The 17,994-nt window shown below is 40.6% G+C and overlaps 1 long non-coding RNA gene across 6 annotated transcripts in view; it reads right to left on the bottom strand.

Moving 5' to 3' along the window:
* LOC106505934 (uncharacterized) overlaps window positions 1-17,994 on the bottom strand; it is a 630,811-nt gene that overhangs the window by 127,901 nt on the left and 484,916 nt on the right. For 4 of the 6 annotated variants that reach the window (XR_014826183.1, XR_014826180.1, XR_014826179.1 and 1 more), the window contains exon 6: window positions 7,141-7,236. The exons of the other annotated variants lie outside the window; for them this stretch is intronic. This is a non-coding gene — a long non-coding RNA (uncharacterized LOC106505934). The remainder of the gene's footprint in view (window positions 1-7,140; window positions 7,237-17,994) is intronic. 6 annotated transcript variants of the gene reach the window in all.

Here is a 17,994-nt window from a genome sequence, read left to right as displayed (position 1 = left end):
AACAATGCTGGATCTGAACCACATCTGCAACCTAAAGCACAGCTCATGGCAACACTGGATCCTTAACCTCCTGAGCGAGGCCAGGGATCAAACCCATATGCCCATGGATCCTAGTCGGGTTCGTTAACCACTGAGCCATGAAGGGAACTCCCAATCCATTTTATTCTTAGTGCTTATCCCTGAGTGACATTTGACTATTTCCCCAAGGTAAAGCTACTCTCAATGTTTGCAGATCTGGCCACCAAGAAAGAAACTGTCCCCCCAAATCAAGCAAGAATCTAAAGTATATACTCCTAGGAGGATGGGTGGAGGATGTGGGAAGGATGAGGAGTTTGGGGTTCGTAGATACAATGAAAAAGAAATGAGGTCCTACTGTACAGCACAGGGAACTATACCAATCTCTTGCCACAGAACATGATGGAAGATAATATAAGAAAAAGAATGTATATATATGTATAACTGGGTCACTTTGCTATACAGAAGAAATTGACACAACACTGTAAATTAACTTTAATCTAATAAAAATAAAATAAAATTTAAAAAAGAAATGAAGTTTTCTGTAATCTAAAAAAAAAAAAAATGGGTTAGTCCTTTTCCACACTCCACCCCCACCCAAAAAAAAAAAAAATAGCTTATAAAAATAGTCTGAATAATGACAAAATCTTTGGAAGACGTATTTGGCTTCTGAAAGAGAACTTCTGGCAGAGTAGTACTGATCAGAAGGGATGCTCTCTAAAATCACATGCTGAAAAAGGCGTTAAGGGTTTTCTTAGTCACGACTAATGAACTCAGCCCCACTTCCTCTTTTATCTGTACAATCATATCTGGGACAATCCCAGCTTTTAGCAACTCAAATTTTCCAGGCATCTTTCCTCCTCAGGATAAGGAAGAAAAGAAACAAGCACATACTTGACTCAATATTATAGGATGTGGTTTTCTCTTCTGTTTTATTTTTCCCCTTTGACTCCTCTCTTACCTTGAAAGGAAAGACTATTTTCACGCCAAGTTAAGTCAGTTAAGCAAGCATTTTCTGCATGCAAGGCCCTGTTTCACATGGTGTATGGGAGTCCTCACTGAGTTTCCTCTAGAGGGCCATCAGAGAGAAATGGGTTTGGGTTGCCCAGGAGACTGTGTTGAGAAGGATCCTGAGGTCCAGATTCAGTGGGACATACACACATGGCTTCCTTCTTACACTTAATAGACATTCAAATATTTTGAATGAATAAATAGGGAGAAAAAAGAAATGCATCCATAAGTGATGAGACCTACTACTTGGGTAAGAGGAAATGAACCTCATCATGTCCATGGATTCAAGTGAACTTTTAGAGTAATATTCATTCCAGATGGTGGCCAGAACATGCTCCTTTCTTATTTCCAGTTTAAAAGTCACAGTATTGGAACACAATGAAATTGTTTACTTTGAAGTATATTTTGCTCCATTCTGCCAAACTATAATGGCCACACATGGAAGTCTAGGAAAGACTGAAATACTTGCTCTGGAATGAAGGAGAATGCAAGAAACATAAAAACTAAATGTAGCAAGTATTCTGACCTGGATCCTTTGACTACAAACATATCATTGGGTGGAATTTGAATGGGATCTGAGAATTATATGGTAATGGTGTATCAATGTTACTTTCCTGATATTGATGGTTATAACCTGGTGACATGGGAAATGCCTTTGATTTTAGGAAATAAGCATAAAGTAGTTGGGGATAAAAGCATGTACCTTGTCTATAAATAGAAATGACATCTTCCTCCTGTTGTTCCCAATATGAAGATAGAATTTACCTCTAGCAAATATACCCAGTTTCCTAATAAATACTCTGGCCAAGGGAAAAAAAAACAGTTAACAGAAATATGTAAGAGAGCTAAATTAATATGGTTAGGTCCAGCTTGATGCTCTTTTTGGCTTGTGCTAAGGAGAAAATTTCCAACTCTGATGAAATACGCTCTAAAAGGAGAATGTACTTCTTCGATGGCCATCAAATTTTGCAGCTAAAGGATGGACTTTGAATATTCTGAGCCTTTATAGTATTATGAGTTGTCACATCCTGGGACATTCATAGAGATTTCATGGCTTTTACCTTAGAAAATGAAGAATTCCAGGCACATTTCAAAACTGGTATCTTACCATGAAATACACCTGTCAAAGTTCCTGATTCTTTGAAAGATGGGCTTTAATATATATACCCCAATGGAAGAAACATTATCAAATCATAGTTCTCAGGGTCAGGGTTGTGTAAGAAAGTTTTGGTGAACAAATAACTGAACAGATGCCGGAAAACCTAAGATTTTCATTTGAGTTGAGGAGAGGGATTTATTAGACCACTAGATTAAAATTCCTGTATTTAAGACATATTTCACAAACACTTAATGGGGTTTTCCCACCCGTTAAGAGCAAACCAAGGGCACAGTGTTCCATTTTAATAGGGGCAGTAACTTCACTTCATTTATAGACTAAACTGACAGAAAAAAAAAAAATACCAGGGTAATTCTGGCCAGAGAAAACATGACTTAATACAAGTGCTCAGGCAACATATTAGAAATAAAGGTCTGTCTGTAGCCTTGGTAATTTCTTTTCCTTTTTCTATTTTTGGGAGGGGGTGGTGATTTGGAAGAAAAAAATCCTGTGGTTGGTATCCAATGAAGTTAACACTTCTGGGGCAAGACCTCTATTACATGCAAACATCATGAATTATAATTACAGAACAACCTATTTACACTTGGAGGAACACAGGGTCAAACAGAAAACCCTGCCAAAAATCTCAGCTTTTGCCTGGGAAATATTGGCAATTGGTAAAAAGCAAATGGTCTTGGAATTGGGCAAAGCCAGGAGGAGCAAAGTGATCTAGTTTTAAATCCATATGATATTTGGCAAATACACATAAAGAGATATACCATGGAGATCGATCCTTGTTAAAAAGTGGCCTCAAAAGAGGAAAAGCTATTCCCACATCTAACTCATAGAATTACAGACACTTACACTGCTGGTACAGGTTAAAAAAGGCAAGTATAATACATCCTCAGGGAAATTTGGAAAAATCTGTATTAAAACCTTAAAAAAATATAGCACCCATCTCAAACAGTACATCCTAAGGAAATAATGAAAAAGTATTCCCAAACTATGTATGTTTATGTGCAAGCATGTTTATTGTAGAGCTGTCTACAAGTGTAAAATATTGGAAAGGATCTAAATATTCATCAATAGGTAATTGGTTAACTCAATCAGAGTAAATCCACAAATGCAATACCATGTAACCTTTAAGAAGGCTGAAATTTATTTTTCTGTACTGCAGTAGGAAGGTGCCACCAATATATTAAGTTTCAGTGGCAGGACATTAAGAAATGAAAAGTATGATTTCATTTTTTCTTAAAAAATGAATGTATATGTGTGTCTTTTTTAGAAAGATCAAAAAAAGAAAAAGAAAAAATAGAATAAGAAAGATAGACTGGGAGTTTGGGGTTAGTAGATGCAAACTATTACATTTAGAATGGATAAGCAATGAGGTTCTACTGTTTAGCACAGGAAGCTACATCCAGTCGCTTGAGATAGACCATAATAGGGGATGATATGAGAAAAAGTCTATATATATATGTGTGTGTGTGTGTGTGTGTGTATGTATATGTATACACACACATATATATATACGAATATATATATTCGAGTATATATATGACTGGGTCACTTTGCTGTATAGCAGAAATTGACACAACACTGTAAATCAACTATACTTTTGTTGTTGTTGTTGTTTGTCTTTTTAAGGCATATGGAGGCATATGGAGATTCCCAGGTTAGGGGTCTAATCAGAGCTGTTGCTGCCAGCCTATGCCAGAGCCACAGTAATGGCAGATCTGAGCCGCATCTGTGACCTATGCCACAGCTCACGGCAACGCTGGATCCTTAAGCCACTGAGCGAGGCCAGGCATCGAAGCCACAACCTCATGGGTCCTAGTCGGATTCGTTTCCCCTGCGCCACGGCAGGAACTCTGAAAATCAACTATACTTTAACAAAAAAATACAAAAAAGGAATTAAACAAAGAAAAAGAAAAAATCTTAAAGATCAGACTAATATATATAGGGTTACCAAAAATAGTTATTATCAGTGGGTAGAATAACCAGAAAATGGCCAGTCACTGCACATGTCACATTTCCATATTGCTTGGATTTGTAAACAAATATAGATCACATTGTAATTAGAAAAGTCTACAAAGATATTTACAGTAAAGGGAAAGCCTATTTCAGGGAGTTGATCTCCTTTTCCCTAGAGGAAACCTAGATGCTTAATTCGGACACGCCTACTTTCTCACTTGTTTCTGCCATTTGCCAGCTGTTGACACTGGGGGAGTCAATCTCTGAGTCTATCCTCCACTCTGTTACGTAAGGACATTCCTTTCCTCCTAGGCTGGTGATGAGGATTAGGTGAGGTAATGTTTGTACAAGGCCTGGCCTAGTGCCTGGGACACATAAGGTGTTCGGTTAAAGAAAAGAGTGAGTGCCTTGCTGGTTTAACAGGTACAATGCACATAATCTAGACCTGTACCATGAGTGGCTGTAACTAAGGGGATATAGCGGCATGTCTATTCAGTATCTCACCCACTACTTGGCACTTACTGGATGATAAGCAACCTAGCTGATATGCTATCTCCACTTCAAGCTGGGGGATGAGTGACCATGATTAGTACCATGTCTAAAACACCTACTAGGTGCCAGACACTGTTCAGGTTCTTTACTGTGAGAAGTCATTTAATCATTCAAACCAACATTGTGGATTGACATTATTATTATCATTCCCATTTTTCAGGTTAAGAAACCAAGGTACAAATAAGTTATGTGACATGGATAAGGTCACCTGGCTGCTTAGGGGTAGAGCTGAAATTAAAACCCAGAACTCTGTTTTCGGAAACTGAGCTCTGACCCACCAAAGCACACTCATGTCAAATAATGAAGGACGAGGTCAAGGCTAGAAGGTAGAATTCAGAGAAAGGGGCTAGAGATGTGGATGGTGTCTGTGGCAGAGGGTCAGTCAGTGAAACCTTAGAAAAAACCAAATGTTCAAATTTCAGTGAGTATCAGGATGTACTGGAGGGCTTGTTATAACAGGATTGCTGGATTCATCTCCCTCAAGCTTCTGAATCAGTATGTCCAATGCAGGGTGGGGCCTGAGGATCTGCATCCCTAACGAGCTCCCAGGTGGGATGAAGATGGGTCCAGAATCCTGTGGCCCTTAGGGCTGCAGAGCATTCAGACGGACCAGAAGCAATGGGTCAGGCAAGCCAAAGCCAGCAGCATCTAAATATGCAGCCACATCCCTACTTCTGATTTAATAAAGTGTCAAATCATAGGCATTTATAAGCAAATGTTTATTGCTTATAAGTACAGCCCTATCACCCTTTGATGTCCATGTCTGAGTGACACAGCATTCAAGAAATGTCTTTCAACAGCCAATCAATGCAATGAAAAGGAATTTCACTCTTTTTCCAAGTCTTTCCAAAGACATCACTGAATACCCAGTTTATCACTCATCCAATGTCACTTCCTGTAAACCTTTTACTGTCATCATTTCCTTTCCATCACATGTGCTCAAGGTCTTCTCACCTCCAAACTCTCCCCCAGAGGTCTCTCTTCAGCCAGGGTGAAACATACATCTCATCACCTTTCTCTTACCTTCTCAAGTTCTCTGTCAATAATCCTCAAAGGACCAAGGTGACAAGAAAAACATACAGGAAGTCCGAATCTATGTTATTTTGACTGTCATTACAACTAAAAAATACTACTAGTAATGAGATCAGATGGTACACTTTTTTCCCTATTTTTGCCAGTTAATCTTTTTAGATAATTCTAACCTAATAATTTATTTCCACAAGATAAATACACATAGTCTATTTTTTGGTTGCTGTGGTCTTTAGGGAATGGAACAAAAGAGGGGTAAACTCTACCAAATTCTAGAATAAAAGAATTAAGAAATCTCCATAGATGTATAAATGATGCAAATTAAAGGGAATTCAAAAAGTTAAATAGAATTTTTAAATGCAATTTCTAGAAATCTCAATTTATAAAAACCAATGTAGTCTGAGATATAGTATCATGTTGAAAAACTTGAAAGTTGCAGCCATGTTGTGGCTCATCACATCTTGAATAGCGATCTTTTGGAAGGGAGAAAGGGTGGCCAATTTTCTCAATGACATTTTTTTGGGGGGGTCCATAAATTAGGTTATAGTGTTCTCGTTTGTCCCTAAGAAATGTCTTTATTGTCTCTAAATATCAGTTGAAAAATGGTCCATTTAGTTAAGCTTCAGCTCTTCCATCTACTCTTGAGCTAGAGGGCTGTTTCTTTAATAAGTTTTATGTTGGAGTTTGACTATAAGACTTCCCTTGAGAAAATATTTCCACAGCTAAAAGCAAATTGAAGACCACTGACAGAGGTCATTTCAATTGTAAGAATGGGCATTTCCCCTTCTGGGACTCAACAAAACTATCTTCTATTTTAATTAAAAAAAATAGGCCATACACATTTTTATTTTTCCTGAATTATCTCTTATGAAGGAAAAAAGAGAATTACTCATCACTAAACTGCGGTTTTGCATCTCTTAGGTTTATAGAACAATAAGAATCTCTCTCTTTCTTGCTTATACCTCCATGTCAGCACCCCACCCCAACCCCTGACAAATCCACAGTCCATTTGCCTTCTTTGAGGGGCCCAAGGATGATGGTATAGAAAAGGAGCTGGCTATCTTCCCTTATGTCCATTTCAAAGATTATAGACAAAGCCCCAATTTCCATATTTCTCTGAATATACCATTACATAAACATGATGCATGAATTCATGTAAACCAGTGGCTTCCAATCCTCACTGTACATCCAAAGCTCTTGGAAGCTTTTAAAAAGTCTAGATTCCCAGGACTCATGCCAGTCTACTAAATAGAAGCTCCAGGGATAAGTTCTGGGCATATTTAAGAAATAGTAGCTTGCTGTCAGCTTTCTCATTCTTTAACTTGAAATGGGATCACAGTCGATACCATGGAGGGAAAAAAGCATGTGGCTGCACAAAGTCTGAAGACTCAAGGTTGGTCATTACCCAGTCAGATACCAACAGGACTGCACATCGGAAGCCCAGATGCTACTGAGCATTCTCTTACCTTAATGCCTAGGCCCTTCCAAGGTCATCATAGTCTATTGAGCACCATCTTGAGTGTTTTACTCCATGCCGTATGCTGCCTATTCAAATAAGGCTCCTGTGGAGAAAAGCCATGGTCTCCTTAAGCAGTATTTTCCAAGTGTGTACATCCTGTTCAATGACCAGTAGAAAATGGACTTCTGTGGTCAATCTCAGGAGATGCTACTAACATTGATCCCCACTTTAAGAACCACTATGGAACTCAGGTTCTGAAAAGTCCTGCCATAAAGAAATCTCTTTACTCAGCATTCCCCACCCATATTGGACTATGGAATCCTTTTCCTATCAATAGCCCCATCAATAGCAGAGGGATACACTTTGGCAAATGCCAATCAAGACTATGAACTGCTGGACATATCCCCCTGCTCTTTGTACTCCTTAAAACAACCAGAGAGGGAGAGGAATTGAGGCAGAATGCAGACAGGAAAGACGTGTGTTGGCTGAAGGGATTTAGAAGCATGATAGTAATCAGAGAACTTGAGTGTAATTGCTTATGTTGTTCCTGAAAGCATCTCAGCCAGGCTGGTGGTCCAATGTCCTAATTAGCTAATGGGTAGAGGAAGGTTTTACATGTTTAAAATGAGGGCTTATCGGATCAGCACTCAAAGATACCCCCTTTTTTTTTTCAATTGCTATTTTCCTCTAAGAATGTGATTCTCAAACTTTAGCATGCATCAAATTCCCTGGGACACAGATTGCTGGATCTTACCCCCAGAATATCTGATGCTGTAGGTCTGGTGTGGAATTTGAGAAGCTGCATTTCTGACAAGTTTCTAGGTGATGCTGCTGCTGGTGGTCTGGGGACCACAGGTTGGGAATGAGTGTTCTAGAAGAGAAGAGAGGACGAGGACAGGAAGTGATGGAGAAAGAAGAAAGAGAGTCGAAAGAAAAGGGAGAATAGGAAGGAGAAGGAGAGATGATGGGGGAGATGGGGAGATGGGGAGAATGGGAGATGAATACAGAAAGGGGTAAGAGAACGATTGAGAGGGGGGAGCTAGGAAGAGGGATAACAACAAAAGAAGGGAAATGAGAGAAAGAGAGATGGAAATGGAGCTCTTGAAAGAATCTTAGCAGTTGCCAAGGTGTCAGTGCTGGAATCTGGGCAAAGGACCAGGGGGGGCTGAGCCTTAGGTGTTTGTGGGGTCACCTACTATACATACACACGGCTAGAAGTTTCCCATGCTTACTTCTTGGAGGATATGCCTGTGTTAGAGTTTCCCAGCCTCAGCTTGGTGACACCAGCTGATCTGTAAGCAAATCTGGCACCAGCTAAAGGAGGAAACCATTTAAAAAAGGAGGACAGAGTTCTTCAACAGCCTCCTCTCGCCATCCTCCCCGCCCCCTTCTGGGTCTTACTGGCTCTTTGATCTCCTTCCTAACTCTCACTCTGACCCAGAAAAGCTGGCAACTCACTCTGGAACCAACTTTCCCACTCTAAGCACTTATGCTTCTTGCTGCTCGCCTGAACACATCCCCCCAAACATCCCATGTACAAGAGTTCTCAGAGCTCTGCTTTGAGGCCATGCTGGTCTCCATCTCACCAGGCAGAGAAACAAAATGGGGTCTTGAGGGTCAGAGGAGACCCCACAGGGGCTGCTGATGAAATTTGCATATTCCTGGGGCTGCCTCCCCAGGGAAGAAATGTGCAGCATCAGAACCTGGGGCCACCTCCATGTGAGGAAATCCTAGTGGGTGGAAAGGACACTCAGTTTGGCTATGTCACCTGGTCCAGAAGAGATACGCAACAGTCCCTGGAGATGGACTGTGTTGTAGTGACGGTGGGATAAACAGGCTGAGGAATTGTAGGCTCAGCCTGGGATCCAGCAGGGATGGCATTGCCTCTCTCCCCTGGAGGTGTGAGAAATCCTCTCCATAAATCAAGGAAATTAAATAGAGTGCAGGGTTTAGAGGCATTGCTCAAACTCCTAATCCGGATCCCAGGGTTGCTAAAAGGAGTGCCACACCCAGCAAGAGGGAAACTGTTTCACAGGCTTTGCTCTCCTTGGAACCCAGAGAGGAGGTTGAACCTGATGGGAATTCATCTGGTGGAGCTGCTTTGCAATCCCAAGGTAGAGGAATGTGAGAGTTTGAAAGGAGTTCAGAGACACTTTCCTCTAACTGCAGAGAAACTGAGGCCAGATGCAGAGAAGGAATTTGTACCAGAACATTAAGGATTACACAGGGATTCATTATCAACTGAATCCACAGGCACATACAATTGCAGCTGCACGTGGCAACTGGAAACTGTGTCAGGGAGCAATTCACAAGTTTGCTTTTAGAACCATGAGCCTGTGCAGAGCAAGACAGGGTGATGAACGAAGCACCTTCTTGAGACAAGATGCATCTTTAAAGTAAACGAGCAATTGGCATGCACTTCTTTTTATATTGTAAAGTTAGGCAAGCACATGTATCACTTTTAGGAAAATGTAAAACATTTCAAATAAGCAGGCAAGAAAAATGGAAAGAATGCAAACCCTACCACACAAATACTTTGTGGAGTTCCTGCTTTGGTACCAAGGGTTAAGAAGCTGATTGCAGCAGTTCAGGTTGCTGCAGAAACAAGGGTTTAATCAAATGCATCACAGCTGTGGCAGATTCAGTCCCTGGCCCTCAAACTTTCATAAGTTGTGGGTGCAGCCATTAAAAAGGAAAGAGAGAGAGAGAGAGAGAGAGGGAGGGAGGGAGGGAGGAAGGGAAGGAGGGTAGGTGAGAGAGAAAGGAAGGAAGCAAGAAAGGAAGGAAGGGAGGGAGGAAGGAAGGAAGGACGGACGGAAAAATGGCTTCGGATTTTTGACCATTTATGATGCATCAGACAGGGGACCAAGCACTTGACTTCAGCCACCTCACTTGATCTTCACAAATGCCAAAAGGAAGAGCTCTGGTTGCAGCCATTTTTCTCAGATAAGGAAAGTAAAGCACAGAGAGGTGAAGGTAATTGCTCAGAATCAAAGTCTAGCATCTCTGTGTTTTTAGCTTAATTCTCCTCAAAGAGTGTTTTTCAGTGGCAGAAATTATTCTTCTATGACATCACTTTTAGTGGCTGCCTACAATTCCATGGTAGAGTGGACACAGTATCTTTGATGGCAAGGACTGCATTTTTTTTTTTCTTTTTTAGGGCCAGACCTGCAGCATATGGAAGTTCCCAGGCTAGGGGTCGAATTGGACCTACTACTGCTGGCCTACACCACAGCCACGGCAACTCGAGATCCGAGCTGGGTCTATGACTTACACTACAACTCACGGCAACACCAGATCCTTAACCCACTGAGCGAGGCCAAGGATCGAACCTTCATCCTCATGTTTCCTAGTCAGGTTCATTAACTGCTGAGCCACAAAGGGAACTCCCCCAATTTTTTTTTTTTTTAAGCCAGAGACAATACCCTCTTCTTTGCAGACTTGCAGTCTTGTTGTAACACCTTGGCTCTACCTTTGTAGCAGATAAAAGCAGCAATAAGCAGTATATAAACCAAGGGTGTGGCTGTGTCCCAATGAAACTTCATTTACAAAAATTGGAGGTGAGCTGGATTTGGCTCGCAGGCTCTAGTTTGCCTAATCTGCTATCCCATGCCCCACAGCATTGCCAGCATCTTATTATTAATGCATAATAATAACAGTTGTCATTGTCATCATTATTGTTATATATCAAAATAGCTGTGTGACCACATTTAGAAAAACACTGCTAGATGGGTCAAGGGCTTTTATAAAGCAAGAGATGTTTGGGGGGAGGCCATCTAGCATTTTCTGTAGGAAGGAACAAGGTGACACCCCTAGCAGGATAACTCTTTGGAGCCATGTGAGAATATCCCTGGAAGGAACAGTGACATGGTTGAGTGGCAAGAACAATAGACCTCATTAGAAAAGCACCTACCATGTGTCAAGTGGTTCCCATGGGCTAACTCTATTTTCTCAACAAATCAAGTCTCTCTCTTCCACATTAGAACAGTGACAGGAGGAGCAGAGCTTGCCTCCAGACGCACAGCTGACTGGCGTCAGTTTGTAATCTTGCCACTCAATCCCAGAACCTGAACAAGAACCTGAGTTTGAGGGACTGGAAAACTGGGACATGGAGGATGAACCGAGCTCAGAATGGAGGAGGGACTCAGTGTTTGAGGCTCAAATAGATCTGTAGAGGAAAAAGCTGGGCTGCCTAAAGAGCTCTGGGCTCTGTGGACAAGTTGATTTCCCAAGAGCCTCTAGGGCAAATTATAGTATTTCCATATCCAGACTAGGAAGGGATGGTTCTCAGGATCAAGGTCACATAACCCACTCTACCCACAATACACCTGTGTCAGGATTCAGGCTCTGAATGCCTGACTTAGTGGCTGTGGTTTGGCAAAAAGATGCCAGCTAACTCATGTTCTACTTTGTGGCTACCCATCTGCATACGGTTGGCACTCAACAAATTCTTGCTGATTTTTCTCTGGTACCCAAATGGTTTTCCGTTCTGTCTTACAGTATTTTAGCACTGGTAGTCATGAAAGCAAACATTTATTGTAGGTTTATCATATGTGGACATCTTCTGTACTAAATACACTACATTAATGGAAAATAATTCAATCGTCAAGCATTGGTAGTAACTGTGATGTAATTCATCTGTACTTTGCAGAATTTCCATGTCTGAAAAATGTTATACCCATTTTAGAGATGTTGAAACCAAGTCTCAGTAGGGTTAAGTGATTTCCCCACCACCCCCCAGTTGTAGTTAGTATAGAAGAGGTAGGATTTGAATGATTTGTTGAGTCACCATGTCACAAGACACTACTTTCAATGCATCCTCTCATCTATGTCCTCCCTTGCTCCACATAGCAGTTAATGGATTGTTAGGGTGGTGATTCTTAAAGTGTGACTCCTAGACCAGCAGCATTCCCAGAACCTGAACATGGTGGCTGCAGTTTTCCTGGTTTTGCCTAGACCTAGTAACTCTGGATCTCACAAGCAGGAGCCCCGGGATCTGCATTTTCACAAACCCCGAGGTGATTCTAGTTCAGAACTCCCTCTGGACTAGAATCATGCAGATCTTTCCTTTTCCCAAATTTCCTTCTTTCCTTTCTCCACACACCCCTAGGCAGGGTACTTGTATTATTCTGGTTGGTCTGCAACAACTATGTACAGTTAATCAGTTGTAGAAAGAAACCTAGTTTGCTGCAGAGAAATCAGAACCCAGGTGCCTAAACTTTTTCTTTAAAAAGAAAATTGCAAATCATCCACAGATACATTTCATGTAAGACTTTCAAACACTGTAGAAATTAATATATATATTTTTAAAAGCGAAAGCTGTTTTTCTTTTGACCGCTTTCCCCACATCCAGACCACCCTCGATTACTGCTAGCAGTTTGCTGTGTAGCTTTCGAGACATTTACAGTTCTTATTGCAATATATATATATGCACATATACACTCAGATGATAATTTAAAACAGAAGCAGGACTATATTATTCTTATACTCTGCATGTTGTGTTTTTCAGGACATATAAATATATCCCCTTCTTGCTAAAGATTATAGGGTATTCTACTTCTGGAAGTATCTTAATTGATTTAATTAGTCACCAATTGGTGGAGATTTTTATTGCCTCTTATTTTTCACTATAACTAACAGTGGGACCATAAACTTCCTTACAGGTACACTTTTTCTGAACATGTATCAATCTATAAGGTTGATTACCTTGAAGAGAATTCTATCCTATCCTTTTTTTTTTTTTCCAGACAGACTTTTCTATGCCTAGGAGAAAAACAGACGCAGAATGACAGCTACGTGTTGCCATTTATTTTTCTTTTTTTCCCCTACCTGTTTCTTGGGGAGAGGGAAAGGTTGAAAATTGAAGTTATTTTTTTCTTTTTTTTCCAAGGTGGGATGACTGTTATGAATGTCAGTTTGAGCTTCAAGATGGATGCTCTGGAATGATACTGTCCATCCCATTTTTAGGGGGTGAGAGGTGTTTTTCCTGATTGAAAGATGTGGCTACTGGCAGAGACAGATTGGCTACTTTTCCCAGTTTGAGTGGGAGTCATGGCAGATTAGCTGCTCTCCATTGCTGGTGTAATGTTCTTTCTTCCTTCCCTCCCTCCCTCCTTTCCTTTCCTTTCCCTTCCTTCCTTTCCTTCTTTCTTTACTTCTCTCTCTCTCTCCTCCTCCCTCCCTTCCTTTCTTTCCAGGTGAATGCAGTTTTCATTTTTATTTATGAATTTAACTTCTAATACTAAGCCCCACTTGGCAGAAATTAATCTCATTCTTTTTCAATGTTCCACATCCTCTTCCTTGAAGCTGATTCTGAAATCTAGAGTCTATATAATGGCAAGGTATGGAATGAAGATGGAATTGAATTCACCAGTTAAATGCATTATTTTATTCAATGCAATCTGTTGGTGACAGCATCCACCAAGAGTGAAGTATTCCTGCATGTCTTGGAGTTGTTTTCTGAGTTTTCCCCCAATGCCATGTAACTTCAGTGTAAGTGCTGCACTGCCACCCCCACCCCTTCCACCAGCTCCCTCTGACTCAGTCCCCTACTCATCCCTGAGTCATTCAAGAATGGAAATCATGAGCAAAACCTGGCTTTCACCCAGGTGGTGACAGAGCATGTCCAGAAAATCAGGGATTCCCCATTCTGCCAAGGAGGCGTGAGTGGAGACAGCCAATTCTCCACGGTCAGAAGGGAGATGTTTCAAAGCTCCAGGCCACTGGGGTTGGCAGGAGGGCCTGTTGTTTGGGAAATGGTGCATTGTAGCACTTGTGAGTGAATAAAACAGTCTTCAAGGCAAGAGAAATAACAACTGAAACAGATGGTGCAACTCTGGTGAGCTATTTACCTCAAGTTCCAGTGGGGTCATCCTCTTATTTATACTTAGTGTTTAAAAGCCATTTATCTCCCTTATCAATGACAATAGCTAATTTCTGTTGCTGTTGTTGTTGTTAAACAGCTACTCTGTTTGGGGCACTTAGAATGCTCTATTCTCTCACCTCCATAGGACGACCCTTTTGATGGGCATTATTGTGACCTTTGTTGTAAATTAAGGAATCTGAGACTCAGAAAGGCTAAGAAGCACTTTGCTACATAGTTAAGAGAATAAGGCCCCCAGACCTGGTGGATGATTGTGATAAGCACAGAGTTATTAAAAGTCCCAATGCACATGAACAGTCTTTACTGAAAAGCAGCAAATAACACTGGCCTCAAAGTTTGCATTGGTTAATTTCTGCTCTGTGACAAATGACACCAAATACTAGGGGCCAAAAACCACAGACATCTATTATCCCACTGTTTGTGAAGGTCAACTATCTGGGAGCAGTTGAGCTGGTGGTTCTGGATCAGGATCTCTCCAGTGAAACTGCAATTCAGTTGCCAGCTGGGCTTCAGTCTCATTTGAAGGCTTGTCTGGGGAGGAAATCCATTTCCAAGCTCACCCGTGTGGCTGTTGGCAGGAGGTTTAGCCCCTCACCATGTGGGTCCCTCTTTAGGGCTGCCTCCAAAATAGCTTCTTTCAGAGCAAGTCATGAGAAAGAGAAACAGTGAGAGAGGAACCTTAATCTCTTTTATTACCTAATCTTAGAACTGACACAGCATCACTCCTGCTGTACCAAACAACAATGGTACAATGTGGGAGGGGACTATAGAAGGGTAGGATGCTGGGGGATGTCTTGGATGTCACATAAGGATGCATCTCTTTGCTAGAAAGTCTTTTAGGTCTTCCTGTGATACAACTGCATCCAAGGGCTCAGTATCCTTTGTTTATTATTATTCTCTATCCACCCCTTAGACCAAACCCAGATGTATGAATAAAGAAGGGGATACATATGGTCTAAGTATGGGGAGATTCAATCTTGATTCTGTATGAGAATATTACCCAACCAACTTCCTTCTGATCTGCTGAATCTTCTCAACCAATGAGCAGGTACATTATCCTGTCCCTTTCCCTCTTGAATTATTCTTCCATGCTTATTCTTCCAAGTCTGCTCTCCATTTCAAAACCAACTCTCTACTCTGCTTGACTTCTCTGTGTCCCAGAGGCAGAACCATGCAGACCACAAGACCTATATTCCCTGGACACTGGATTTCAGTTGAGTTTGCCCAGTGGCAAGCACCAGCAGAAGTTTGGAAGATGGCACGAGAGAGGGGTCGGGGTGTTAATGCATTTATCCCCTCTTTGCTTTTGCATCATCATCCTGAGAATGGCTGTGGCCAGCTGGATCCACTCTTTTATTGGGTAGCCTCACCCCCTGGCTCCAGCTCTCACTGGTCCCTGAGACTTCCATTTTCCTCTGCTACCCCTTCCATTCCAGAATTGGTTAACAACTTCCTGCTGCTGGAAATCCCTGAATGTCCTTTACCATCCCTTTCTGGTTCTTTTAATTAGCCTCACACCTCTGTAAATATCTTTGAGTATAATTATCTGAATGGAATTCTTAACTTCTTTTTTTTCTGTTGGGAAACAGGATCCATAGAGAATGAAATGGTCTCTGATTTCCACACCTTTATTTCCCCACACTTTCAGACAGTCCTTTAACTATGTGTCAGTGGAGAGAAGGGCATGGGGCTTATTTTAGTAGATACAGGACTTGAGAAATTCCTTAAGACATAATTAGGGAGTATAAGTGTGTTGGATTTGTGTGGCCATGTCTATGATTACCACACCAGTCCACTAGTACCCTTTTGAGTCATCAAGAATTTTATGCATGTTTAATGTGGAATGCATGAGGGTAGGCTTCCAAAGGATTCCCAGCAGATGATTGCCTAAGGCATTGATATTTGAGGAGCCTAAGAAAGTTCTTCTGCACCCCGTAAATCCTAACTTCCTACCAAAAGCAATCATGGTTTGCTATCTGGGTCCTAGAATGCCATGCATAGCCTCCTCTTTATTATGTTTTTAAAAATAAGAACATGTCACTTTTTCTTTCTATGGAAGGGTAGTAAAGAAAATCCAGGTTTTAAAACTCCTTTTCTCCAAATGAGTGAAATGTAGTGGTTGTTTATTACTGATGATGTGTGAGGTGAAGGAGAGAGCAAAGCAGGGAACAATTTTGCAGATCAGGTCAAACTGGAGAAAGACAAGTTTGCTTTGGTAGTTCCTTCATGCCTTTAATAGCATGATGACAAATACACACATCAACATAGAAAAAAACTCTTGGATGCAGGGGAGGTATTTAGGGGGAGGTTCTTATTTTTACCTCATCATTTTAAAGATCTAAAGGACTTGATTTGGAAAGATGTTTGCCCTTTATCATTGAGTGGGAAAATTTGGAGTTGGTTATCAAAATATATGTAGAGTTTCAAGTTATACACACATACACACATGTTATATATATTTTATGTCTACATAGAGAAAATTTTTGAAGGATATAAAAAGGAAGTTTTCATTCTAAGTAACAAATTATAGTTCATTTTTATTTTTTTGTGTGTTCATATGTATTTTTTCAGCAAATAACCCAAACCTCCCACACAAAAAAGTAAAGAAATGCTAGCTTAAAGGGATTTAAGTAAGTTCTTTTCTTACAGGAATTACCAGAGCCCTTACTGTTCTAACACTCACTGGGACTCTGGATTAGCTGGTAAAATATAATAACATACCCAAACATCTATTAAGTAAGCCAAGCACTGTTTCAATATTTTTTGAAATAGTCAATCTTGAATGTATTTCTACTACCATTTATGGAACACTTTCTCTATGCCATGGGCTTTTACGTAGTCTCTTTATATCTAATATGTCACATTATGCAGATCAAGAAAGTGAGGTCAATAAGGTTAAAACTCTTGCTTAAGGTCACAAAATTCAGTATGACATGAATCAAAGATTCAATCATATTTTTTAAATGGATTTTTAAAAAATTTGAATATATTTTTAAAACATTATCTAGGAGTTCCCGTCATGGCACAGTGGTTAACAAATCCGACTAGGAACCATGAGGTTGTGGGTTCGATCCCTGCCCTTGCTCAGTGGGTTAACAATCCAGTATTGCCGTCAGCTGTGGTGTAGGTCACAGATGCGGCTCGGATCCCGTGTTGCTATGGCTCTGGCATAGGCTGGCAGCTACAGCTCTGATTAGACCCCTAGCCAGGGAACCTCCATATGCCACAGGAGCGGCCCAAGAAATGGCAAAAAGACAAAAAAAAAAAAATTATCTAGAAAACAGAATTAATTTTGTTAATTAATTTGGAGGATTAATTAATTAATTTGGAGGATTAAATGGATGGATACAAGCTTACAATACTTGAAATCTACCTACATCTCCTAGAAGGTAAGTTCTTCAGCCAAGGTGAAAAAAAAAAAATTAGACCCAGAGCAAAGAGTATAACATCATTTTTTGTAAGTCTGTGTATATGTGTATGTGCGTGTCTCTGTTATAATTTTTAAATGTAAGATGAGTTTCCCTGTAAAATTTGCTATTACTATGAGATAAGCTCATAAAGAGGTATGAGATGGATGGTGGGTAATATTAAATACATGGTAATTATTTAGTACACACCCTCATCTCAGAAATCAGGAAACTGTGTGCACTTTATTTCTCCTTCAAATCTGAATGAGAGCTTTACTGGGTAAAGTAATCTTGGTTGGAGGTTTTATTCTTTCATCACATTAAGTATATCATGCCACTCACTTCTGGCCTGCAGAGCTTCTGCTGAAAAATCTGCCGATAACCTTATCAGGTTCCCTTGTATGTTGTTTGTTTCTTTTCCCTAGCTGCTTTCAATATTTTCTCTTTGTCTTTAATTTTGGTCAGTTTGATTAATATGTGTCTCAGGGTTCCTCCTTGGGTTGATTTTATTTGGTACTCATCACACTTCCTGGATTTGAGTGAGTGGTTCCTTTCCCATGTTAGGGAAGTT

This window comes from Sus scrofa, chromosome 14 (assembly GCF_054392235.1).
Source record: "Sus scrofa isolate SSC_HxYL_T2T_F1_AM1 chromosome 14, Sscrofa_HxYL_maternal_Yorkshire_Landrace_v2.0, whole genome shotgun sequence".
NCBI classification, from domain to species: Eukaryota; Metazoa; Chordata; class Mammalia; order Artiodactyla; family Suidae; genus Sus; species Sus scrofa.
This window is presented reverse-complemented; position numbering and strand designations above follow the sequence as displayed.